General features: G+C 33.0%; 1 long non-coding RNA gene across 1 annotated transcript; it reads left to right on the top strand.

Moving 5' to 3' along the window:
• Positions 1–9569: 9569 nt before the first annotated feature.
• On the top strand, positions 9570–22251 carry LOC127085622 (uncharacterized). Its single transcript, XR_007789205.1, has 2 exons — positions 9570–9667; positions 22016–22251. It is a non-coding gene; the product is annotated as an uncharacterized LOC127085622 (long non-coding RNA).
• The last annotated feature ends 4631 nt before the right edge of the window (positions 22252–26882 follow it).

Raw genomic sequence — 26882 nt, 5'->3', positions numbered from 1 at the left:
GATTTAGAGAGAATTGAAGAGATTAAAATTTCTGAAAAATACCTTCAATGTAGGTCTGGATTCAACTATTCTTGCCTTGGCTCGTGCTTGATCTTACTCCAAATGCTTGCAGAAGAAGAATTGAATGCTCAAAAGGTATTTGATCCCTGGAGTTTTGAATCTCAAAACAATGAGAATTCAAACTCAATTTCAAGTGAAATTCTCAGGATTATCCTTTGGAATATGAGGCTTAGAGGTTTGGGATCAAAGTTGGCGTGAATGTGTGTGAAATTCTGAGCATATGGAGCTCTATTTATAGCCAATTCAGTTGATATTTGCAACTTGAAATGAACTTCCAAAATTAGCAATGTGTGATGCATGAGTGCATGGGCATGTGCAGGCCCATGAAATCACTCTATATGATCCATAATTTAGTGTAAGCAAGACTGAAGTCATGTTGGAATGCTAGGCAATTGTGCATGGATGTTTGAAGTTCAATCTTACCAAATGATGATACCATGTTCAATCCATGCGCAGCCTACTCATTTCTTGTCCAAAATGGATGAATTTAGGCATTTTTGGAAAGGTTAGATCAAGAGGAACAACTTTCATGTTCAACACTTTTCCATTTGGAGCTTAGAACGTGAAGAATTTTGAGGTGGAAGTTTGGAGGTTTTAACATATTGAAATTTTTTCTAAGTGTCAAGCCATATGTCTCAATATTCCACCTTGCTTAACTTTTTATGTGAGCTTCAAATGAGAAAAGTGTCTTCATCAAAGTTGTATTTATCTCAAATACCTTCAAAATGGTAACCAATTTCATGTCATTTGGATTTGAAATGATAGAGTTATGCATTTTTGAAGTTTGGAAAAATCATTTAATCAATGGTATATGTCAAAAGTGACCTATAATGTAACCTCGTATCACATGTTCATAAAAGTTGAATTAGCTCTCATTCCAAACATAAAAGTTTAAGAAGACCTCTTGAATTTGATTTTTCAACTTATAAATCTTTCATCTCATAAAAATTAAGCAAGTTATGGCCTTGGGAAGTTGACTTTCAAATTAGGGTTTAGAAAAAATAACCTGTAATGTTTCAACATAGAAAATGATTTTACAAGCAAAACTAGCTCGAGGTCTTAACATGAAAGTTGTTTGGAATGTCATTTAGAGTAAGTTTTCTCTTGTAATTATTTTAATATGGTGAAAATTGTAGGAGATAGGGTCTAGGGAGACCCAGTTTTGATCAGATGATTTCATTTGGCCAACCACCATCAACCAACTTGCTAATCTTTAATTCTCTTGAATTTCTAGGCTCATGGTAGATCATATATGCATAAGATGATGAATTTTTAAGTGAATCTTGAGAAATTTGATCAATTGGTAAGATAGCTTGTTGGAGAAGTTACTCAAGATACCCTGTCAAACTAGGGTTCCAAGGCAAATCACCCTCAAACTCTTGAAGAAAACTTGATCAATTTAACATGTAGAAATCATTGGGACTCATATATGATTCTCATAACCATTATTGTATCAATTCATGGTTGTGCTCTTTGTCATGAGGGTCTCGAACCCTAGATATGAACTTGATAGATCAATGGAGATCATGCCCTACCTGCAAAAGAGTTAGCCAAATGCAAAGACATATTTTTGGTTTTTTGGTTAGTGAAATGATAAAATACAAGTATGATACAATCATATAGTGCTTGGTGATCTCTCCAAAAACAAACCCAATGAAAAAGGGGGGAGGAGGATGCCAAGGTATGATCCCAATGCTAATGCATATGATGGAATTGCACGAGGGATCTTAGGGTCAAAATTGGGGTCTTACAGCTTAGATGTGGCTATCTTTATTTGATGCCTTTGCTCTTCAAGATAATATAATTGTGCATTTGTGTGTTGCTTGATTCTAAAAAGTCCAAGGGAATTCTGGGTTTCTATTGACATTCTTGTCTATTGGATTGCTACCCATTTGGTCAAATCTTTTCAACTCTTAACTTCTAAATTTTGTGCATAGGATTAGTCCCTTCATCTTCTCCCCATTTCTTTAATTTCAAAATCTCACCCTCCCTTTTCAAAAATCTTCTTTGATTGAACTTATTTTGTTCTAAACTTGGACCACTTTGCAAAAGAGATAGAAACTTTGGCCTTATGCCATTGCATTTCCAAACTTCTTTTCTTAAGTTAAACTTGTAAGTAAATTTAACTATACTTGACTTAAACTTTCGAAAAGCCAAAAAGAACTAACTCATTCAAAAAAATTCTTGGGCCTTTGTGCCTTTCAAACCTAATTTTTGTTAAAAGCAATGCATCCACTTTAAAATTTGTATCACAAACTACGAGGTTTTGATTCCTAATTTTTATGTTGGTACGTAGGCACAAGACTGAAGGTCTTGCCAAACACAAAAACATAATTAATGAATTCTTTTCTCATCCCCCCATTCTATTTGTTTGTAAACATCTTTTTGTACCAAATACATATGCACACAAAAAGGGCTCCCTAGGAGTACCTAGGACACTTTGGATGCTAACACCTTCCCTCTGTGTAACCAACACCCTTACCTGTAATCTCTGACATTTTATTAGTTTTGATTTGAAAACTTCCTACTTTTGGGTTTTGTTCGTACTTTTTCCCTTTTCCCTTGGAAATAATAATAGCGCGGTGGCGACTCTTGTTATTTGATCTCTAGCTTATCCATAGCTTGATGATCATGAATTTACCGCTACACTTATGTATTGACTTTACCTAGTGGTTTAATAATTCAGTTAGAGAACTGTTATTATGTACCTACAATTAGTAGGAATATTATTTCCGTTTCTTGTTTAGACAAGTTTGGTTTTTCATTTATAATAAAGAACAATTGTTGCTCCATTTATTTGAATGATATATTCTATGCTACTGCATAAATGAACAATGGACTATATGTCCTTGATCTTGAAATGCCTATTTATAACATTAATACTAAAAGGATGAAAACTAATGGGTTAAATCCAACTTACCTTTGGCGTTGTCGATTAGGACACATAAATGAGAAATGCATTTCCAAACTCCATAAAGATGGACTCTTGGACTCTTTTGATTATGAATCATATGAGACATGCAGATCTTATTTAATTGGAAAGATGACCAAGTCTCCATTCACAGGAAAAGGTGAAAGAGCTAATGATCTTTTGGCCCTCGTACATACTGATGTATGTGGACCACTGGACATACCAGCCAGAGGAGGTTTTCAGTACTTCATTACATTTACTGATGATTTCCGTAGATATGGTTATGTGTATTTAATGAAACACAAATCAGAGTCCTTTGAAAAGTTCAAGGAATTCAATAATGAAGAAAACCAACTAGGTAAGAATATTAAAACTCTTCGATCAGATCGAAGTGGTGAGTATTTAAGCCTAGAGTTTGATGACCATATGAAAGAGTGTGGGATCCTATCCCAACTTACTCCTCCTGGAACACCCCAATTGAACGATGTATCTGAGAGAAGAAATCGAACCTTGTTAGACATGGTCCTATCCATGATGAGTCACGTCGATCTTCCAAACTCCTTTTGGGTACATGCACTATTGACAGCAGCTTACACACTTAACAGTGTTTCATCCAAAAAGGTTGAGAAGATACCATATGAGATATGGAGTGGTAAGAAACCACATATATCTTACATGAAGATTTGGGGTTGCGAAGTTTATGTGAAACGACAAATTTCAACTAAGCTTGAGTCCAAATCTGACAAATGCTTATTTATGGGGTATCCTAAAGAAACAAGAGGGTATTACTTCTACAATCCTTCTGAGCGCAAAGTATTTGTCGCTCGAACTGGAGTTTTCCTAGAAAATAATTTTATTTCCAAAGGAATCAGTGGGAGGAAAGTAAAGCTTGAAGAAATTCAAGAATCAAAAAGCATTGATACACATATGGAGGAATTAGAGCAGGAAACACAAGTAGTTGTGAAAGAGCAACTTGCTCAAGTAGAACAAGACCAACGTAGGTCAAGCAGGACACGTCACCTACCTGAGAGATATGGATATCTCATAACTGATCAATGTGATGTATTACTCATGGATCAAGATGAGCGTGTGACCTACCAAGAGGCCATAACTGGTCCCGAGTCTGAGAAGTGGCTAGAAGCCATGAAATCTAAAATGGATTCCATGTACACAGACCAGGTTTGGACCTTGGTAGAGCCTCATGTAGGAGTTAACCCTATAGAATGCAAGTGAGTCTTCAAAAAGAAGACTGGCATGGATGGTAAGGTACATACCTATAAGGCAAGACTGGTTGCAAAAGGATATAAAAAAGTTCATGGGGTTTACTATGATGAAACCTTTTCACCAGTTGCAATGCGTAAATCTGTTCCGATTTTACTTGCTATCGCTGCATATCATGATTATGAAATATGGCAAATGGATGTCAAAACTGCTTTCGTTAATGGGAATCTTCTTAAGGATGTGTACATGACACATCCTGAAGGATTTGACATACCAGAAAGAAGCCCAAAAGATATGTAAGTTACAAAGATCAATCTATGGATTGAAGAAAGCTTCTAGAAGCTGGAATATTTGTTTTGATGAAACAGTAAAACAATATGCATTCATCAAGAATGAAGATGAGCCTTGTGTCTACAAGAAGGTTAGTGGGAGCATGATCGTCTTCCTGGTATTATATGTAGATGACATATTACCCATTGGAAACGATGTCCTACCCTACAACAAGTAAAGTCTTGGTTGGGGAAATGCTTTTCTATGAAGGACCTAGGTGAAGCAGCCTATATATTAGGAATCAGGATCTATAAAGATAGATCACAAAAACTGTTTGGCCTAAGTCAAAGTACATACATAGACAAAGTGTTGAGACACTTTAATATGTATGATTCAAAGAAAGGATTCATACATATGCAACATGGTCTGTGTTTATCAAAAACACAATCCCCTTCAACTAAGGAAGAAAGGGATCGCATGAATAAGATTCCATATGCATCTGCAATATGATATATCATGTATGCCATGTTATGTACTCGACCGGATGTCTCGTATGCTTTAAGTGCAACGAGAAGGTACCAATCTGATCCCGGTGATGCTCATTTGGTAGCTGTCAAGAATATCCTTAAGTATTTGAGAAGGACTAAGGACTCATTCTTGATATATGGAGGTCAGGAAGAGCTTCCTGTAATTGGATACATCGATGCTAGCTTCCAGACAGATAAGGATGACTTTAGATCGTAATCTGGTTATGTGTTTTGCTTAAACGGTGGCATTGTGAGTGGGAAAAGTTCAAAGCAAGATACAGTTGTTGATTCTACAACCGAGGCCGAGTATATTGTTGCCTCAAGTGCAGCAAAGGAAGTTGTTTGGATCAAAAAGTTCATTGGTGAACTTGGCATAGTTCCTAGTATTGTGGATCTCATTGGTCTCTATTGTGATAACAATGATGCTATCGCACAAGCTAAGAAGCCTAGATCTCACCAACGATCCAAGCACATACTTAGGCGTTATGACCTCATTCGAGAGATAATAGATAGATGAGACATGAAAATATGCAGAGTACCTACACTTGACAATATTGTTGACCCACTGACAAAGCCTCTTGCGCAGCAGAAGCATGATGGTCATACTAGATCTATGGGCATTAGGGGTATGCCTGATTGGCTCTAGTGTTAGTGGGAGATTGTTGGTGTAAGCCCTAGAGGCCAATACTTTTGGTACTTGTATCGAATTATTTATTAATAATAAAAGGTTTTTTCTTTATTATGTTTGTTTAATAAAGTCCCTAGAATAGCTAGTCCGTTTAATGTATCAAGTGTGATTTAATCATGAGATCCCATTAAACATAAGGATACTATTCTTAAAGTATCCGTAGTCTAGATTTATTGTGAAGTGGGATAACATTAAAGCATTAAGACTATTATGTATATAGACTGATGATCACATCTCATGGATCATGGATCAGGAGTTATCAAGTCTTAAACATATGTATGAATATTAAGAGTAATATTTATACTGGATTGACCCGCTATGAGAATACTGTATAGAATATTATGCAAAGTATCATAAGTTATTCTCATGGTGATAATGTTGTATACCACCCTTCGACCTGAAACCACTATGGACCCTAGATGTAAAGTCGAGTGCCTTATTGTTGATCAAACATTGTTCGTAACTGGTTGACCATAAAGACAGTTAATGGATACTCCACGAAGCATGCTGAGGGACATGAGTGACCTAGATGGAATTTGCCCATCCTGCGTAACAGGATAAATGTCTACGGGCCCAATATTGAACTGGACAAGGATGACACGGTATATGCCTTGTGTTCAATATAGACATAAGGGCAAAAGGGTAATTGTACACATAAGTATTATCACACAAGGATTTGTCAGATCACATGACATTTTCGTGTCTTGGGTAGCAGTGATGTGTTGTTAGATACCGCTCACTGTTTATTATGTTAAATACGTGATTTAATATAATTGCTAATGTCGCGAAAACCTACAAGATCACACACAAAAGGACGGATTGATGAGAGATAGAGTAACTAAGGAACATCGTAAGGTACAATGCACTTAAGTGAATTGTAGAACATCGTAATGTACGGTATAATTAAGTAGAATATGAAATATGGTAAGGTACCACACGCTTAAGTGATTTTGGTATATCATAAGATATGGGCCACATACACTTAAGTGGGCTTTTTAGCTTGCAGCCCACACAAGTGGTTCTATAAATAGAACCTTTGTGCAGAAGCATTTGTGAAGTTGTAATTTCGTTTCTCTCTCTCTCTCTCTCTCTCTCTCTCTCTCTCTCTCTCTCTCTCTCTCTCTCTCTCTTTCTCTCTCTCTCTCACTCACTCACTCACTCCAAGCCTTCATTCGTAGCAGTTAGCACTGAGATTGAAGGAATCTGTTCATGTGGACTGAGTAGAGGCGTTGTCACCATTCAACGTTCGTGATCGCTCCGTAGATCTGCATCAAAGGTTTCAATCGCCACAAGAGGTAACGATTCTATCACTGATCATGCCCATTCATAAGAATCACTAAAGGAGAAAATTTTAAATTTCGTTGTGTTTTGGATCGCTATTCTCCTTCAGATGTAAGTTACCATGATGGAGTATTGAAGTATACCTTGACCTCGATAGAGGGCAGTGATAAATTCAGTGGTTTAGATCAGGATCTCACTAAGATTATTATCTCATCCCATGTTGTTTCACTATTTTTTAAGTTAGCATGTATTTGAATTGGACTCACAGTTGTGGAGTTGGCACTGCAAACTTGATAGAGCATATTCCCGTTGTATTAAAGATTTTGTCTGATTCAATTCCAAAATTATACATTGATGTATCCTGGACGAAAATATTAATACCAGTAGTTATTATTCTATACATATAACTTTGGGATATTACAATGACTTCATGTCTGGAATTGTTCGATTATGACCTTATTTGTAGTTTTACGTTGTCTTTTATTTTTCTGGTGTAGCTTTTGACACTTTTTATGTCAACCGTCTAATCAACTGTACTATTTTTAGGGACTATTTATCTTTATTATTAATATTATTTTATCTTTAAAAAATATTTTTTAAGACTATTCTCTAAGTAATAAAAAATATTTTGACACAAAATCTTGTTATTTTAATTCTTTTAATCCAATTGTCTATGTTTATTCATTTAACTATATTATTATATTTAATCAAGAAAATTTATTTCCTTTATTTAATATTAGATATGGTTTAATTCCTAACAAGTTTTTTTGAAACACTATTTCTTTCACCCATTATATTTTTTATAATCGATATTAAAAATTTCAATTTAAATCACTATTTCATTAATTTTATAGTTGTGAGTTTATAATTTAAAATAAAATATTATTATTTATAGGGGTGTACGCTGGTTGCGTTGGATCGGATTTGACCTAACTCGTTCAGAATTCAATCGGATTTGGCCTAACTCGTTCAGAATTCAATAGGTTGGGTCCGTCGTCCAATCCACAATTGCATTTATAACACTCAAATACAATCATACTCAATACAATCATACTCATTTATAACATTCAAATTCAATGAAACAAATCATATAATATGTATTAAAATTTATCAACTCGACATAACACTTTATAATAGATGAAAATTCAACAAGACACATTATTTCTATAAAATACATAAGTTGGTAATGATACAAAAGAAACTAAGAAAGAACATTTAATCTTAGAATTACGTAAACTCAACGGACGAGTAATATTATTTGTGGAGAATAGATTTTTTTGAAAAAATTATTATTATTAGTGAGATATTAATTTTATATTTTTATTTAAAATAATAAGAAATTACTGAAGTCATATTAATGAGTTGGGTTAACGGGTCCGCGGATTGCAAAACTCAAACCCAATATCCGACCAAAACTATACGGATTATTATGAGTTGGATTGAGTATATCCGTAAATGAATGAATTCGATAATTTATAAATTGGTTGATTTGAGTCCGCGGGTTCGTGGATCGACTCACACCCATGAACGTCCTAATTATCTATATTATAAAAAAAAATTATTTATATTTGATCCTGGTATGAATAGTATTGAAATATTATATTTTAATAAAAAAAACCATTCTATTTTGAAAATTTTATGATATTTAAAAAGTTTATAAAAAAATCGTCAGCAATTTGTTGACTATAACAATAATAAAATAATTATTATAAAAATAAAAAATTTATAAATATTTATTTCCTTTTTAATTATCAAATACAATTAATTTTGAAATAAGATATTTTTTGAAATTATTTTTTTCTCACTTACTAAATGAGAAAAAGAGTTTTTTTTTTCTGATACTAAGAGTTTGTTTTAAATTATAATTTACATAACTTGATGATTATGAATTTACAATTTTAAAAAAATATTTTGGTTCATATAATGAAAAAAAAAATTATTTCCACTTGATCATACCATGTGTAATATAAAAAACTGTATTTTTATGAAAAATAATATTCAAACACTCACGGAAAATTATATGAAAAGCTTATCAGTGACTTATTGACCGTAACAATAATAATAATAATAATAATAATAATAATAATAATAATAATAATAATAATAATAGCGATTTTAAAAAAATATTTTATTAATAAATAAATTGTACCTAATATTAAAAAAGATAATATTAATTATATAGAACTATAAGCATAAACTTTTTGGATAAAAAGATTAAGAGAAAAAAATTGGTGTTAAAGTAGTATATATATTCAATACCACCCTACTATCACCGATTAATCTTTAAAAATGAATTATGTAATGACATCAACATCTTCTTAAATATAAATTATTAAACCATAAAATAAATAAATTTTGAAAACTTCAAAAAAAAACATTGACTACATTTTACAAAAACAATAATTACATCGGCCATCTAGATTAAAATTGATTCTCTTTTCAAATTAAGTCAATACAAATATCAATTTTTAATTGATTTTTTAAGAATAATTTAATTCTATTGATTAAGATTAAATTTTCTTTCACATTCAATACATTAAATTAAATTAAAATAAAGTTTATATGTCCCTTGTGTAGTGTCACAATATACATATATATAAATACTCACATAGTGTAATATTTTGTACATATAAGATACAAAGATGAATACTACAAGAAAATCTCTTATCGCCATTTTATTCTTATTGGCCTTCTTCATCTGTGCAACAGGTTTGAAATCAATGTACTTATATATGTTTGATGCTATTATGTTTAACTTCAAACATTTTAGTTAACTCTTCAAATTTTTCTTTTTTACATCCAATTCTAATCTTATTGTTTGAATATGTAGATGTTTGCTTGGCAGAAGGAATATTATATTGTAAGAAAGATCAAGATTGTCAACCTAACTGTGAAGATCCTAATCTAGGAAGGTGTCTTAAGGGAAGATGTTAGTGTTTTACTCCACCATCTTCTTCTAATAAGAGATCTATTCAAATACCCTAAATAGATTTTACTATTTGATATTTTGATGTAATCATTTTGTTCGAATAAAATTATAATAAAAACATTTTATTTTATATAGTATTTTATTTATCATTTATATCAATATTCTATTATTATTATCATATTTATTTAGTACTTTTATTTGTTTTTTTGTTTTTTCTCTTGTCCTTTGAAAATTGTTGTTCGCTTTTTGTTGGGTTTTTTTATTGTACTTTGAGAATATCAAGATGAAATCGAGTCAATCCTAAACATATCTTAAATTTTGATAATTTTATGATATCGATACGAAATGAGTTGATTTGAAATTTGTCAGAATTATATTTTGTTAAAAATATTTATTTAAGTGGTCCATTTCCTATTTATTTTTCTAGGTGTCTTTTTTAGAATCGAGTAAAGAGGTTTGATGTTATAAGTAGCTCAAGATTCGGCTAAGTCAAGATCAGTTTTTTGTTTGGTTCTCCTGAGTGGTGAACTTTTATCAATGAATTAGTTAAGGATGTAGTCTCTAACTTCTTCATCAGTATTATTCTCACTTTTTTCTCCCTTAGAATACTTCTCAAACTTCCTTTTTCACTACCACTTCCTTTTCCGCTCTTCTTCTCAATTTCACTCGATTCTTTCTTCTCACTCACTTTTGGTTCAAAAGACACCACTCTATTTCTCAACTCAGCCTTACACGTCTAACTTTTCAAGTTATCCACGGTGTTACCTATAAACCCCTACTTGAATTAGCTTAGACTTCCATTTGTCAAGACAATTGACAGATTTACATCTTTAAGTTCTTTATTGATGCTTTTTTGTTCTTGTTTATTAGAATCTAATATTGTTCCATATTTATATGATCTTTATAAATGAATATTATTGAAATATTGTATTTCAAATAAATGTTAGTGGTTTTGGTGCACAAGATGGAGAAGATGAAGATGAGAGAAGAGAGAGAAAAAAGAGAATAACAAACTTCCACTACTCTTACAAACGGTCACAGCAAAATAGTTGCACACACATTGTTGTAAACAGATTGTGCTTGCTACACTTTTGTTGACAGCTACACTAATATATATACACAAATAATGATGTCATGTAGGCAACATGAAAATAAATTACTTCTAACCTCATTCTTTAATTCATATTCAACTAATAAAAATGGACAACACCAATTTCATCCCTTAAGTGGAGAAATTGATAAGTCTTGATCGCTTTCGTTAGAACATCTACCAGCTGCTGGGTGCTACAGTGCATAACTTTTAGCACTCCATTCTGAACCTGACTTCTCAGAAAATGATACTTAGTCTCAATATTATTGCTTCTCGTATGCAACAATGGATTCTTGGCAAGATTGATTGTAGACTTGTTATTAATCACCAGCTTCAAAGGCTTGTTTATCTTGATCTTCAAATCTTGCAGTAAATTCAGAAGCCAAGTAGCTTGACATGCAACCACAAAATCTGCAATATATTCAGCTTCTCAGGTTAACAAAGCAATAACTTATTGTTTATTGAAACACCAAGAAATATGAACTCCCAGATGATTAAATAAATATCCAGAAATACTTCTTCTGTCAACTCTGTCTCCACACCAATCAGAGTCTGATTTACACATTAGCTCTGAACTAGCCTTTTCTCTAGAAGGGAACAAAAAACCATACTTCAAAGTCCCCTTAATATACCTCAGAATCCTGACAACATCTTGGTAATGAGAGCGCAAATGTCAGGTCTGGTATTACACAAATACCTCAAAGAGCCAACCAAATGCTTGAAATTTGTGGCATCTACATCATCACCTTAAGAATTATAATCCATTTTGTGATTTGTTTCTACAGGTGTGACAACAACCTTACAATTCAGCAGCTCGAATCTCTTGAGAAGCTCAAGTTCATATTTCAGCTGATGCAAAATGATACCCTTCTCATAGTACATAAACTTCATCCCTAAGAACTATGTCATCTTTCCTAGATCAGTTATCTCAAACTCACTCATCAACACCTTCTTGAACGTATCTATCTCATGTTCACAACTCCCTGTTATCAATATGCCATCAACATAGAGACACGTCATAATCATATTGTTGTGGCTGGAAAATTCACAGAGTCTCCATCATCTATTATTTGTTCCTAAGAAATATGGAAATAATGATAAAACCTAAGGGAATGGTGAGACAGTCATTGCAACCGAATATGGGTTCGAAAGTCGCTTAAGCAAGAGGAAGGTGTTAGGAACATCTCACCTCCATTATACTCAATGGGATCCTCCTTTAACCCTAGTGGTAGTGTGTGTTTATAAGGAATGTTGACTTATGTAATCTATTATTGCTTAATCTACTTATTTATAAAGAAAATGATATTATTTAAAGAAAAATGTTGATTAATGGAGTTAGACACAGAAAAGGTTTTTTGGTTATCGCTCTCGCTAGAGTGTTACAACTTTATGCCTACGTACCTCCATATCAGATGAAGGGTCAGAGCACCGTAATTCTTCTAGAAAATGTTTGTTTGTTTTAGTTGTTTTTAGATTGTTGAAAGTTCTCAACGCATTGGGGGCGAAAAATGTGTTTGATTTGAAAACGACTCAATGCACAAAGGCAGATGACTTAAAATTTTAATGTGTGGCATTTATTTTAGTTAATTGGTTTGTTGCAAAAATATTATAATTAATTTAATCAGAAATTAAATCATAATTATTTTTATTTGAGAAATTATTAAACATAATTAATTAGCATAAGACATGTCAATATTATCTTGATTAAACCCTAATTAACCCCAATAATGCCTAAGTGTTAACCCTAAAGTTAATCATGAAATTAATCAAATAAAACCCTTATTATAAAACAAGTTATTTTTGTATTTTTATTTATTGACTAAAAATAAAATAAACGTTAATTAGTAAAAAATAATTATCAACTAATTTAATCAATTATTGGTTAATTTTTTATAATAAAAATAGTTTATTGACATTATTTATTAAGAAAATAAATTAAATAAAAGTAAATAAAACAAAAAAGGGTAGGGGTGTGTTTTATGTTGAAATAACAATGGGATTTTGAGAGTGGGGTGTAAAAAGCAAGGGGTATAGGCCCATTTTCGGTGAGCCCACGCTGAGGGGGAAGTCCATGGAGGGAGAAAGTCAATGGTTGACTCTCTCTGGAACCCCTGATTGTGATTTGATGGATCATGTGGCATGCCATCAAGGTCCTAGATGTGGATTATTAGTAAAAGTATGCAGAATGGAGGATTGAGATACAAAGTCAACCCAGAAACACAGTACACATGAGCACAACATTGGGTACTTTGAACTTTTGAGGGAGCACAACATTGGGTACCAAACATAATTCTCTTGCATTCAAATCGAGAGTTAAATGTGATGGAGCATAAGTGCCTTGCAACAGTAGCCAGCAGAGATGAATGGATATAGAATTATAGGCTTGGCCACCTCAATTTTAAAGAAATCATAGATTTGCAAAGAAGAAATATGGTTTTAGGATTACCAGAAATCGACATTCCAAACGAAGTGTGTGAAGAATGCGTGCAGGCGAAGTAGCATAAGAACAACTTCAGTAAGGATGCAGGAAGCAGGTCGAAGGCAATTCTTGAAGTCATACACTCTGATGTATGTGGTCCTCTCCAGGTGGATTCGATTGGAGGTAACAAATATTTTGTTACATTCATAGATGATTTCAGTCGAAAACTGTGGTCTTACCTGATCAAGAAGAAAAGTGAAGTGATCGAGGTATTTGCCAAGTTTAAATCTATGATCGAAAGATCAAGATTTTGAGGACTGATGGTGGTGGAGAATATGTGTCGAAAGACTTCGGCGCATTATGTGTGAAAGAATGGATTGTGCATGAGGTGGTTCCACCCTACACTCCACAGCAGAATGGAGTCGCAGAAAGGAAGAATATAGCCATCATGAATATGGTTAAAAGTATGTTGAAAGGCAAGCATCTACCCAAAGAACTATGGGGAGAAGCTGTGTCGACTACGACATATATCCTGAACAGATGTCCGACGAAGAAGCTAGAAGGAATCACACCAGAAGAATGTTGGTCTGGTGTCAAGCCTAGCTTGATTCATTAATTGACTTTTGATTTGACCTCTGTTTTGTTTTAATTAATTTATGTACTAATTTTCATTATTTTTAAAATCTTTTTGGGGGATGATGATGTCCTGACCCCACCTCATTTAGTTTAATTTTTCATAATTTTCTTGATTAATTTGCTATTTATTTGTTATTTTTTAAGTTGACTTGAATTTTCAGTTGACTTCTTTATGATCGATGTTTGACTTAGGGATTGCTTATGGCAATTGAAGAGATCTTTTGATCCTCCCTTGTTCATCTCATATGCCATGTATTAGAGGCCTTTTACCCTGATTTTATTTGGTACTTACCTCATTTCCTGATTAAATTATTCAGTGGATCCTTCGTGTGTATATTTTCATCTATTTGATTCATATGTTATCTTTTATACTTGTTTCTCTCATTCATGCTTTCTATTGCTTGATTATTTAACATGTTCAAACTCCCATGCATTGTTTAAATGCTTCATTATTTGATTCTTTGGTTTGATTATATATTTTTTATTTATCCGGTCTGATTGATAACTGTTGCCTACTTGTATGATGTATGAGGCATATATTCTTATTGTTTGTTTGCCATGAACAATCCCCATTCATAACAAATGTACCCCTCTCCCATAAAGTTTATAATATTTATTTCTTTAGTCACCTGTTAATACAAGAATTAAAACGAACATCCGATAACCATTTCAAAATAAGATCAAAAGCTCGATCCAACATCGAGTAATCATTTTCAAAACTTAACAGAACCAGCATGTATTCATCCATCCTCTTGTAAGTCGATTGCCTCAGGCATCGCCATCTACCTGTAAGTCGATTGCCTCCGGCATCGCCATCTACCCTTATCCGTAACTCCTCTCCGAGCTCCATCCGTCGACTCTTGTTCCGTTTAGGTAGCACCCATTAAGTAGAACCCTTTGTATGATAACATAGGTAGAATTCCCCTATTCTTTGCATGCTAACATTAGGTAGATGTTCCCCTTTGTAAATCCTAACACATAGGTCCATATTGCATGACAACTCTAGAGCAGAGCTTCCCCACTTTTAGACCTTCCGTGCGTCTCCGATCTTGTGGCATGTCAGTCCGTTCTATTGCAAAGAGGTAGCTGCCTAAGACTCGATTCAGCGAGCTGCGACACCTACTGCTAGGACGTTGAACACACTGCCCACCCTCCTTTTACACAGCTGGTGTCCTCTTTTGTAAGTCCATGTTCAAATGGAAATCCTTAACCCCTAGTTAGCCGAACTACGTTTTGCTCTGATTCTCATTCCATATGAGATACGTAGGCATAAGACGCGACGTCTTACCGAGCACACTTCTCTTTAACCCATAGGTAGCCGAGCTACGAATACTCTGATTCTCATACTCAGATGAGATACGTAGGCAGTGGATGCGACATCCTTGCGAGTCATTTTCTTTTAACCTTCCTTTTAGTAAATAGTACTTTAGATATACCTACATCCTTTAGACTAGAACAACACTTATGAAAAGGGCTCCCTAGGAGTACCTAGGATATTTTGGATGCTTAAAACCTTCCCATTGCATAACCAACCCCCTTACCCAGATCTCTGACATTTTTACTAGTTTTTGATTCGATAAAACTTTTAGGTTTTTGTTCGCTTTCTAACCATTCCTTTAGATAAATAGAAGTGAGGTGGCGACTCGACTTGTATGGTTTACCTTGGATTTAGTCAATATCTCTAATGGTAACGAATACCCCGCTACAATAACATATTATGCTCACAGCTTCTACCCACAAGTACTTTGGTAAGTTATTTTTATGAATTATGGTTCTGGCCATTTCTTGTAAGGATCTGTTCTTCCTCTCTATAACTCCATTTTTCTATGGAGTTCTAGGAGAAGAGAACTTATGGAGGATTCCATATTTTTCACAAAACTTTTCAAAAGGTTCATTTTCAAATTTGCCTCCATGATCACTCCTTACTTATAAATTTTTTAACCCTTTTCGTTTTGTACTTGTATGCAGAAGATATTAAACACATCATATGATTCATCCTTGATTCTAAGGAATTTAACCCAAGTCCAACTATTAAATTCATCAACTATGACAAGTCCATATTTCTTCCCATTGATTGATGCAGTACTAACAGGACCAAAAAAATCAATGTGAAGCAGTTCTAAGGGTCTAGAGGTAGAGACAAAGTTCTTTGTTGATTTCCCCAATTTGGAAGACTACACATATAACATCTGAATGATAGCTAAGATCTGGTAGCCCCTTAACAAGTTTTAACTGGCTAAGCTTGGAGATTAATCTCCTGTTAGCATGACCTAACCTTTTGTGTCAGACCTACTTTTCATTATTCACTGATAGAAGGCAATGTACTTTCTAATCAGCCAATTCATAAAACTTAATTTTGTAAACATTGCCTTTCCTCTTACCCTTGAGAACTAGAGATTTATCAAAGTCATTCATGATTGTACAAATGTTCTTATTAAACATTAATTCATAACCATTATCATGAAATTGACTTATGCTAAGTAGGTTATATTTTAGTCCATCCACCAACCAGACATTATTAATAAACATATGATCTCCTGTCATATGTCGTGAGGAACCACTGTTCAGGTACCATGGTTGTTGCTTTGCTTCTCCCTTAAAGCATATTTGTAGCAAAAATGATTTCCGATTTAGGTAGCCATAGTCTTATGGGTCCCTTAGAATTTGTTCAGACATGTTTTATCTTGTTTTGTACCTTTGCTCTCATATGGAAAGGCTTAGAACCACATTTTTAAATACAAAGGATTTTGAATAAATTTAAATACTAGATGTGGACTCGCATTTTTCATAAACTATTTCTCTCGATGAATTGGGTACTCTAGTTCTACAGAGAATGAATTAGAATTTTGCAACCTCGACTATGACGTATAAGTCTGCATTATATAATAGTCTTAAACTAACCATCAATAATAGTTCTTGGTTACATGTTTGACGTGTGTCCTACTACTTATGGATGCTTTGCTCTAACTCGCTTCCTTGCGTCTTCAAAGAGAAACTGCTAAAAACCAAAATGAAACATGGTGATAACTGTGTTGATAGCTATTTCTGAACGCTTTAACCGCCCTTGTCAAAGGTTGAGATACCTCCACATCATGGTCTTTGGACTTGAAAATATTCTAAGTACTTAACACTTACAAGTGTCGACTTTGACATCGTGTCGAAGGGTTGCTTTGTGTTCTTTCAAGATTCTAAACACGTTTGGAAGAGAGAGTGATTATAATCTTGTGTATTTGTTCCTAAGAATCCCCCAAACCATTCTTAACCTCGAATTCACTTATAGGTCAATCGAACCAACAAGTCGATACCGTCAGTATGTAGAAGCTTTTGGTTTAAGCTTTAGACACTTAGTAATGTCAATGTAGTTATGACCATCAATTTGTTTAATTTTCACTTAGCTAAAAATCTCAAGCTAACACGGACCCACAAATAACTTCATGCCCCTAAACACTCATTAAGAGCATATTTTTTATGTTGTGGATCCATGGCTTTTCGAAGAACATGAAGTAGGAACTTGGTACTATGGAGCAAGCTTACAGTGCGAAGAAGAGGAGGTTGACCTAAAAGGTTAACACTTTAATACCCAAGTTAGTGAAAGAATGAAAAGTGACGTGAGAGTGATAACATATTTGAAAACCTAAGAATGACATAATTGTTATCTTATATAGTGGAAGAGGTTTAAACCTTATGATGGGAATGCGATGTACAACATAGACAATTGTTTGATTGATTTGGACAATTGGTAATGATTTAAAGGGTAAAATTGTCTACTTTAAGAAAGGATGGAGGAATACCTCATCCTCGTGTTTGCTTCCTTTGTTTTTCCTCTGGGCCTTTTGTCTTGGGCCTTGTGAGTGGACCCAAAAAGTTTCCCCTCAAGCCCTTATCCCTGCTTTGCAGGACGAGGGTTTTTAGTGTACATCTTATCTTAGTTGCTTGTCCTAAGGAGGTGAAAAGCCTTGATGGGACATCACAATTATCAAGAATAGACGCATCAATTTCATTTCTTATAATAGGTAAAAATTTGCTAGGAGCAAATAACTTGTGTCCCAACGCGAGTTGGTAATGATGTTTCCTCTTCCTTAGGGTACTTGAGTACTTTGAACAATATTTGATGAAATCCAAGTCTTTGGTGGTTCGAACTGATTCGTAAAATCCTCTATGGTTAAGGAACATATAAACGGTTCCCAAAGCATTATTTTTCTCTTTTATAGCATTTGCGGCTTGTAAAATATCTTCTTCTTTTTCTTGCCAATCTTCTCTCTTTCTCGCAAGTTCTTCTACACCGATTTATTGATTTAGCTCATATGTGATATTTGTTTGGTGGCATTTGACACACATAGAAAACCGACCTATTTATTTTAAGGTAAAGTCAAAATATTTTTCTTACATTCACTTCTTTATCTGTTACAGTTTCTAGGGAGTGAGTTTTTGATATCTTTGTTGCTCGAACTTGTGTTATTGGTATGTTTGATCAGAGTTTCGATTCTTCATATTTCCCTTTTATGTGTTGACAATATTATTTAGAATGGATATTCCACCTACTATACTTCGTAGGGTAAATGGGAATAACTCCTTAGTGTGGGTAAATCGGAAAATGTTGGATACAACTTCTACATTCGCGTTTGATGGTGGTTTGGATTAAGCTTTCACCGAGGTATGCCATCTGTCCGACTAGAGAATACTTATTCCTGAGGAGAAAAAGAATGTGTGTAGCAAGTATGATTTGTACGTCATGTTGGACAGTTGAGTACTACCCGGGTAGTCCATCGCCTACAAGCTACAAAGGACTAATACACTCATGTCTCACTTTCATATGTACAACTTAGTTATTGTAGGTAGTAGTGTGATAAACCAGATCCCAATGTTATGTTTATGGGAAGGCTCTAGGTGCTCATGATCTGTCTGAAAGATATGTGGGGTTACACGATTGTTTACACTTCTTTTTATTTGATAGAGTATTTGTGGGTCACAATGCATAATACCCGAATAGGGAATTATGTAGCACCACATCACCTCTATCGGTTTGGATATGTGATTATCATGTTATTGATTTGATAAACCATAACAAGATAGCTATATTATTTTAGTATGTAAATCGGGCGTGTGAGGCTCAATAAGTGAACCTTAGTGAGAGGATCATGAAGTATTTAGTCAGTGGCCAAATTTTGTGGGGTGGATGTAAGTTACCATGATGGAGTATTCAAGTATACCTTGACCCCGGTACAGGGCAGTGATAAATTCAGTGGTTTAGATTAGGATCTCACTAAGATTATTATCTCATCCCATGTTGTTTCACTATTTTTTAGGTTAGCATATATTTGAATTTGGCTCATAGTTGTGAATTTGGCACTGCAAACTTGATAAAGCATATTCCCATTGTATTAAAGATTTTGTCTGATTCAATTCCAAAATTATACATTGATGTATCCTGTACGAAAATATTAATACCAATAGTTATTATTCTATACATATAACTTTGGGATATTACAATGACTTCATGTCTGGAATTGTTCGATTATGACCTTGTTTGTAGTTTTACGTAGTCTTTTATTTTTTCTGGTGTAGCTTTTGACACTTCTTATGTCAATCGTCTAATCAATTGTATTTTTTTAGGGACTATTTATCTTTATTATTAATATTATTTTATCTTTAAAAATTATTTTTTAATACTATTCTCTAAGTAATAAAAATTATTTTGACACAAAATCTTGTCACTTTAATTCTATTAATCCAATTGTCTATGTTTATTCATTTAACTATATTATTATATTTAATCAAGATAATTTATTTCCTTTATTTTATATTAGATATGGTTTAATTCCTAACAGGTTTTTTTTTAAAAACACTATTTCTTTCACCCAATATACTTTTTTATAATCAATATTAAAAATTTCAGTTTAAATCATTATTCTACTAATTTTATAGTTGTGAGTTTATAATTTAAAATAAAATATTATTATTTATAGGGGGTGTACGCGGGTTGCGTTGGATCGGATTTGGCCTAACTCGTTCAGAATTCAATAGGTTGGATCCGTCGTCCAACCCACAATTGCATTGTCAAAACCGACCCCACCTGTTTATTAATGAGTTGGATTGAGTTGAGTTCGCAGGTTGTGTTTCAAAAAATATATTTTTTATGATTTCTTTTGTTTCAGTTTAAAAAAAAGTAACACAACTCAATACAATCATATTCATTTATAACACTTAAACTCAATGAAACACATCATGTAATATCTACTAAAATTTATCAACTCGACATAACACTTTATAATAGATGAAATTCAACAAGACACGTTATTTCTATAAAATACATAAGTTGGTAATGATACAAAAGAAACTAAGAAACAACATTTAATCTTAGAATTACGTAAACTCATTGGTCGAGTAATATTATTTGTGGAGAATAGATTTTTTTGAAAAAATTATGATTATTAGTGAGATATTAATTTTATATTTTTATTTAAAATAATAAGAAATTATTAAAGTCATATTAATGAGTTGGGTTAACGGGTCCGCGGGTTGCAAAACTCAAACTCAATATCTGAACCAAAACTATACGGATTATTATGAGTTGGATTGAATATATCCGTAAATGAATTAGTCTGATAATTTATAAATTGGTTGATTTGGATTAGCGAATTCGTGGGTCGACCCGCACCCATGAACGTCCTAATTACTTATATTATAAAAAAAATTTATTTATATTTGATCCTGGTATGAATAGTATTGAAATAGTATTTTAATAAAAAAAATATCCGACCATTCTATTTTAAAAGTTTTATGATATTTTAAAAAGTTTATGTAAAAATCATCAGTAATTTGTTGACTATAATAATAATAAAATAATTATTATAAAAATAAAAAATTTATAAACATTTATTTCCTTTTTAATTATCAAATACAATTAAGTTTGAAATAAGATATTTTTTGAAACTATTTTTTTCTCACTTACTAAGTGAGAAAGAGAGTTTTTTTTTCTGATATTAAGAGTTTGTTTTAAATTATAATTTACATGATTATGAGTTTGCGATTTTAAAGAAATACTTTAGTTCATATAATGAAAAAAAAAATATTTCTACTTGATGATAGCATGTGTAATATAAAAAACTGTATTTTTATGAAATATAATATTCAAACTTTCACTTTCAAATTTTTTATTAAAAAGCTTATCAGTGAGCTATTAACTGTAACAGTAATATTAATATTAATAATAATAATAATAATAATAATAATAATAATAATAATAATAATAATAATAATAATAATAATAATACCATTTTCAAAAAATATTTTATTAATAAATAAATTTTACCTAATATTAAAAAAGATAATATTAATTATATAGAACTATGAATAAGCATATTTGGATAAAAAGATTAAGAGACAAAATTTGGTGTTAAAGTAGTATATATATTCAATACCACCCTACTATCACCGATTCATCTTTGAAAATGAATTATGTAATGACATCAACATCTTCTTAAATATAAATTATTAAATTATAAAATAAATAAATTTTGAAAACTTCAAAAAAAAATTGACTACATTTTACAAAAACAATAATTACACCCGCCATCTAGATTAAAATTGATTCTCTTTTCAAATTAAGTCAATACAAATATTAATTTTAAATTGACTTTTTAAGAATAATTTAATTCTATTGATTAAGATTAAATTTTCTTTCACATTCAATGCATTAAATTAAATTAAAATTTATATGTCCCTTGTGCATTGTCACAATATACATATATAAATACTAACATAGTGTAATATTTTGTACATACAAGATACAAATATGAATACTACAAGAAAATCTCTTATAGCCATTTTATTTTTATTGACATTCTTCATCTGTGCAACAGGTTTGAAACCAATGTACTTATATATGTTTGATGCTATTATGTTTAACTTCAAACATTTTAGTTAACCTTTCAAATTTTTCATTTTTACATTCAATTCTAATCTTATTGTTTGAATATGTAGATGTTTGCTTGGCAGAAGGAATATTATATTGTAAAAAAGATCAAGATTGTCAACCTAACTGTGAAGATCCTAATCTAGGAAGGTGTCTTAAGGGAAGATGTTGGTGTTTTACTCCACCATCTTCTTCTAATAAGAGATCTATTCAAATACCCTAAATAGATTTTACTGTTTGATATTTTGATGTAATCATTATGTCAGAATAAAATGATAATAAAAAATATTTTATTTTATTTTAATATAGTATTTTATTTATCATTTATATGAATATTCTACTATTATTATCATATTAATTTAATACTTTTCTTTTCTTTATTTTCTCTCTTGTGCTTTGAAAATCGTTCTTAGCTTTTTGTTCGATTTTTCTATAGTAGTTGAGAATTGTCAATATCATTTAGTTTTTATTCTCTCAAAACAATTCAAACCCCTCTTTCTTGTTTTTCTCTACCTTCCGAATTATCCGTTGAAGCTCATATAACAATGGAGAGATTTTTCCTTAAGTCTTCACGTGATTAAAAGGTCTTTGAGTCTGTGAGAGTTGCCCTCTTGATTGAAGAGATACAACCTTCAGAGGTTGACTTTCTTCAGACTTGATTCTTTAGACTTTGATCTCTCCAGGGTATGCTTCTTGGCTTCTGACGCTTCTGAGTCTGGATCACCAGAGGTTGACTTGTTTAGAGTTAACTTCTTCTGAGTCTTGTTCTTCCATCAAATCTAGAGTATTCAGAAGTGATCTTTAGAACCAGAGTATGAACTTCAGATGCAAAACAATCAATCATCTATTCATATGTTCTTGGTTTTATAATCATGCATACTTGAACAAATGTTAGAATACTCAATGGTTCTTTAAATAATTTCTTATTATTAAAACCTAAGAGATATGGTATTGACCAATTTTGTTCCAACAATCTCCCCTTTTTGATGATGACAAACATAAATATTTTAAAACAATGGTTAATTTAATTAACATGTTAGCTTCAGGGTCTGAGGTTTGCAAGCTCCACCTTAGTCTGATAGTCCAAAGGATGAGGTTTGTAAGTTACCCCTAAGTCATATCCAAATTAATTAAATTCCTTCTAAGGCACAATATCATTAATCTTCATGATTTAATTAAGCAACACTAAGAATAATCATCATATTTTGGTGCTTAGGTGTGCTTAAATACCCCTTAACTCCCCCTCCCCCCTTTGGCCATAAACAAAAAGATAACATCACGAAAAGAAAAGATTCTGAAGAAAAATAAATATATGGGAAATAATTTTGTCTGATTTTAAATAATGAAAAGCAAGACATGTTCTCCCCTTGTGTCTTCAATTAAAACATGAAAGCAAGAAAAGGTGTGATTTTAATAAATGACTTGACTGGTTGGAAAATGTTCTACAGACCGCGAGATATTCCAACATGTTTTGAGCCTATGAGGCCTAGAACTCAAACCTTTGGAAAGTGAGTTTGAATACCAAGAATGCATCTCTCTCTTGATTCCATTGGTGCACATTAAATGATCCAGATTTCAGTTGTTCCCATTTTCCCTATAAAAGTCAGTTTAGAACAAACAGAAAATCCATTTCTCCTTCTTTCATTAAACTTCTCCTTTGGTCGAAATGCGCAAATAAGATAAGAACAACAAGGGTGGTTCCTCAAAAGAAGTTAAGAATACTATAAAGATCCAGAGACATGACAAAATCAACTCTTCAAAAGGTGCTGGAAGTTCTGTTTGGTGATCTCTTCCAAAACAAACCCAATGAAAAAGGGGGGAGGAGGATGGTAAGGTATGATCCCAATGCTAATGCATATGATGGAATTGCACGAGGGATCTTAGGGTCAAAATTGGGGTCTTACAGCTTAGATGTGGCTATCTTTATTTGATGCCTTTGCTCTTCAAGATAATATAATTGTGCATTTGTGTGTTACTTGATTCTAAAAAGTCCAAGGGAATTCTGGGTTTCTATTGACATTCTTGTCTATTGGATTGCTACCCATTTGGTCAAATCTTTTCAACTCTTAACTTCTAAGTTTTGTGCATAGGATTAGTCCCTTCATCTTCTCCCCATTTCTTTAATTTCAAAATCTCACCCTCCCTTTTCAAAAATCTTCTTTGATTGAACTTATTTTGTTCTAAACTTGGACCACTTTGCAAAAGAGATAGAAACTTTGGCCTTATGCCATTGCATTTCCAAACTTCTTTTCTTAAGTTAAACTTGTAAGTAAATTTAACTATACTTGACTTAAACTTTCGAAAAGCCAAAAAGAACTAACTCATTCAAAAAAATTCTTGGGCCTTTGTGCCTTTCAAACCTAATTTTTGTTAAAAGCAATGCATCCACTTTAAAATTTGTATCACAAACTACGAGGTTTTGATTCCTAATTTTTATGTTGGTACGTAGGCATAAGACCGAGGGTCTTGCCAAACACAAAAACATAATTAATGAATTCTTTTCTCATCCCCCCATTCTATTTGTTTGTAAACATCTTTTTGTACCAAATACATATGCACACAAAAAGGGCTCCCTAGGAGTACCTAGGACACTTTGGATGCTAACACCTTCCCTCTGTGTAACCAACACCCTTACCTGTAATCTCTGACATTTTATTAGTTTTGATTTGAAAACTTCCTACTTTTGGGTTTTGTTCGTACTTTTTCCCTTTTCCCTTGGAAATAATAATAGCGCGGTGGCGACTCTTGTTATTTAATCTCTAGCTTATCCTAGCTTGATGATCATGAATTTACCGCTACACTTATGTATTGACTTTACCTAGTGGTTTAATAATTCAGTTAGAGAACTGTTATTATGTACCTACAATTAGTAGGAATATTATTTCCGTTTCTTGTTTAGACAAGTTTGGTTTTTCATTTATAATAAAGAACAATTGTTGCTCCATTTATTTGAATGATATATTCTATGCTACTGCATAAATGAACGATGGACTATATATCCTTGATCTTGAAATGCCTATTTATAACATTAATACTAAAAGGATGAAACCTAATGGGTTAAATCCAACTTACCTTTGGCGTTGTCGATTAGGACACATAAATGAGAAACGCATTTCCAAACTCCATAAAGATGGACTCTTGGACTCTTTTGATTATGAATCATATGAGACATGCAGATCTTATTTAATTGGAAAGATGACCAAGTCTCCATTCACAGGAAAAGGTGAAAGAGCTAATGATCTTTTGGCCCTCGTACATACTGATGTATGTGGACCACTGGACATACCAGCCAGAGGAGGTTTTCAGTACTTCATTACATTTACTGATGATTTCCGTAGATATGGTTATGTGTATTTAATGAAACACAAATCAGAGTCCTTTGAAAAGTTCAAGGAATTCAATAATGAAGAAAACCAACTAGGTAAGAATATTAAAACTCTTCGATCAGATCGAAGTGGTGAGTATTTAAGCCTAGAGTTTGATGACCATATGAAAGAGTGTGGGATCCTATCCCAACTTACTCCTCCTGGAACACCCTAATTGAACGATGTATCTGAGAAAAGAAATCGAACCTTGTTAGACATGGTCCTATCCATGATGAGTCACGTCGATCTTCCAAACTCCTTTTGGGTACATGCACTATTGACAGCAGCTTACACACTTAACTGTGTTCCATCCAAAAAGGTTGAGAAGATACCATATGAGATATGGAGTGGTAAGAAACCACATATGTCTTACATGAAGATTTGGGGTTGCGAAGTTTATGTGAAACGACAAATTTCAACTAAGCTTGAGTCCAAATCTGACAAATGCTTATTTATGGGGTATCCTAAAGAAACAAGAGGGTATTACTTCTACAATCCTTCTGAGCGCAAAGTGTTTGTCGCTCGAACTGGAGTTTTCCTAGAAAATGATTTTATTTCCAAAGGAATCAGTGGGAGGAAAGTAGAGCTTGAAGAAATTCAAGAATCAAAAAGCATTGATACACATATGGAGGAATTAGAGCAGGAAACACAAGTAGTTGTGAAAGAGCAACTTGCTCAAGTAGAACAAGACCAACGTAGGTCAAGCAGGACACGTCACCTACCTGAGAGATATGGATATCTCATAACTGATCAATGTGATGTATTACTCATGGATCAAGATGAGCGTGTGACCTACCAAGAGGCCATAACTGGTCCCGAGTCTGAGAAGTGGCTAGAAGCCATGAAATCTAAAATGGATTCCATGTACACAGACCAGGTTTGGACCTTGGTAGAGCCTCATGTAGGAGTTAACCCTATAGGATGCAAGTGGGTCTTCAAAAAGAAGACTGGCATGGATGGTAAGGTACATACCTATAAGGCAAGACTGGTTGCAAAAGGATATAAAAAAGTTCATGGAGTTTACTATGATGAAACCTTTTCACCAGTTGCAATGCGTAAATCTGTTCCGATTTTACTTGCTATCGCTGCATATCATGATTATGAAATATGGCAAATGGATGTCAAAACTGCTTTCGTTAATGGGAATCTTCTTGAGGATGTGTACATGACACATCCTGAAGGATTTGACATACCAGAAGAAGCCCAAAAGATATGTAAGTTACAAAGATCAATCTATGGATTGAAGAAAGCTTCTAGAAGCTGGAATATTTGTTTTGATGAAACAGTAAAACAATATGCATTCATCAAGAATGAAGATGAGCCTTGTGTCTACAAGAAGGTTAGTGGGAGCATGATCGTCTTCCTGGTATTATATGTAGATGACATATTACCCATTGGAAACGATGTCCTACCCTACAACAAGTAAAGTCTTGGTTGGGGAAATGCTTTTCTATGAAGGACCTAGGTGAAGCAGCCTATATATTAGGAATCAGGATCTATAAAGATAGATCACAAAAATTGTTTGGCCTAAGTCAAAGTACATACATAGACAAAGTGTTGAGACGCTTTA

The sequence above is a fragment of the Lathyrus oleraceus genome, chromosome 5 (assembly GCF_024323335.1).
Source record: "Lathyrus oleraceus cultivar Zhongwan6 chromosome 5, CAAS_Psat_ZW6_1.0, whole genome shotgun sequence".
NCBI lineage: Eukaryota > Viridiplantae > Streptophyta > Magnoliopsida > Fabales > Fabaceae > Lathyrus > Lathyrus oleraceus.
This window is presented reverse-complemented; position numbering and strand designations above follow the sequence as displayed.